The 1855-nt window shown below is 39.8% G+C and overlaps 2 protein-coding genes across 3 annotated transcripts in view; one reads left to right on the forward strand and one right to left on the reverse strand.

Moving 5' to 3' along the window:
* Nucleotides 1–1855, reverse strand: part of LOC106877694 (cytosolic Fe-S cluster assembly factor narfl) — a 25574-nt gene that overhangs the window by 22606 nt on the left and 1113 nt on the right. Inside the window, exon 1 of one of the 2 annotated variants that reach the window (XM_014926645.2) lies at nt 1564–1725. The exons of the other annotated variant lie outside the window; for it this stretch is intronic. The gene's annotated coding sequence lies outside the window, so the exon portion shown is untranslated. Of the gene's footprint in view, nt 1–1563; nt 1726–1855 lie in introns of those variants that run through there. 2 annotated transcript variants of the gene reach the window in all.
* LOC106877696 (target of rapamycin complex subunit lst8) overlaps nt 1–1855 on the forward strand; it is a 21958-nt gene that overhangs the window by 6398 nt on the left and 13705 nt on the right. The window lies entirely within an intron of this gene.

Below are 1855 nucleotides of genomic sequence, written 5' to 3' on the forward strand. Positions count from 1 at the left end.
CAGTAAAAATACACACTCATATATATATATATATATATATATATATATATATTTATATTAATAGTAATGGTAAGACAACAAAAGAATGAATGAGACCTTGATATTATGTAAATAGAGGAATTTATCTGTAATATAATATGTGACAATTATTCGGTTGCCATAATAAAACTCTGAGTTTCGGATGTTGGGACGGAAATCTGCTCCGGCATCTCGTCAGTTATCAAGGCAATCAAAAAATGCTATGAAAATGACCAGGGTCATAAAGGTGGCGTTTTCTTTCTTAATGCTCCTGGCGGGACAGGCAAAATGTTCGTAACTAGACTCATTCTTGCAAAAGTAAGGCTACAAAAGTGCATCACAATAGCTGTGGAAACTTCGGGCATAGCTGCTACTCTGCTCCCTGGTGGAAGGACTGCACACTCTACGTTTAAGCTTCCCCTTAACCTCGTAAGTTCACCAATGCCTGTTTGCAACATTTCAAAGACGTTGGACAACGAGCAATTGCTCACACAATGCCACCTGATTGTTTGGGATGAATGCACAATGGCTCACAAGAGTGCCCTTGAGGCATTAGATAGAACTTTGCGAGACTAAAGGAAAGCCACGAACCGATGGGGGGGGGGGTCACTGACTTGCTATCTGGGGACTTGAGACAAACCTTGCTAGTGATTCTGAAAGGCACAAGTGTGGATGAAGTTATGGCATGTCTTAAGTCTTCACCTCTATGGGATCATGTTGTTACTTTAAAGTTAGAATCCAACATGAGAGCGTGACTCCATGAAGACCCATTGTCAGAAGATTTTGCAAGGGATATTCTCCTTCTTGGCAATGGTGAAGTTCCAGACGGAAATGAAGAAGTTGACATAAGTAACATTTGCACAATAGCCTGTACTATCCAGAGTCTTCAGGACCAGGTCTTCCCAGACCTAGAAGTCCACAACAGAGATCTAGATTGGCTTTGCCAAAGAGCCATTTTGGCTCCTAAAAACGTTGCCGTCAGTGCAATCAACAACAGCATCTTACTGCATTTGCCTAGGGACGTGACAGTCTATAAGACAGTTAGACACCATTCCCAATCAAGATGAGGTAGTTGATTATCCCAATGAATTTTTGAATTCTTTGGAACCTTCAGGTGTACCTCCACATATTCTAACTCTTAAAGTTGGTAGCCCTGTTATGCTGATAAGGAATTTAAATCCACCAAAGTTGTACAACGGTACACGCCTTGTTATCACAAAATTACTTCCCAATGTCATTAAGCAATGATTATGACCATCTGTGGTAAAGGTTAAGACGTCTTCATACCGCGAATTCCCTTTGTGCCTTCGGCTGCTGACTTACCATTCACATTCTGCAGAGTGCAGTTTCCAATTAGACTCAGTTACACCATGTCCATTAATAAGACCGGGGGGCAGTCGCTGTCTGTCGTTAGACTTTACTTTGCCGAACCATGCATTTCACACAGTCCACTGTAGGTTGCCTGCTCAAGAGTGGGAAGTAGGAACAGTTTACATGCCTTTATCACCTAAAAATTTTCTTTATAAGGAAGTTTTGGAGACTTACCGTACTGGCGCCATATTTCAGTCTTACATTATTGCTGTTATAATTTTTGTTGCTTTATTTCTTTCATTGATTCTTGTCGAAATATTGCACGTGCGATTCCCTTCAAGAGTTACTTAGGTGTTAGTTTAGCAGTGAAGCATGAAAGGTGTTTAAGGGAGGGGAGGGGGTGTTAATCGCTTTATTAGTATCTAAACCTTTTCGAACTAATAAACCCAGGCAACGTTGGGTACACCTGCTAGTGTATATATATATATATATATATATATATATATATATATATATATATATATAT

The sequence above is a fragment of the Octopus bimaculoides genome, chromosome 22 (assembly GCF_001194135.2).
Source record: "Octopus bimaculoides isolate UCB-OBI-ISO-001 chromosome 22, ASM119413v2, whole genome shotgun sequence".
Classification (NCBI taxonomy): domain Eukaryota; kingdom Metazoa; phylum Mollusca; class Cephalopoda; order Octopoda; family Octopodidae; genus Octopus; species Octopus bimaculoides.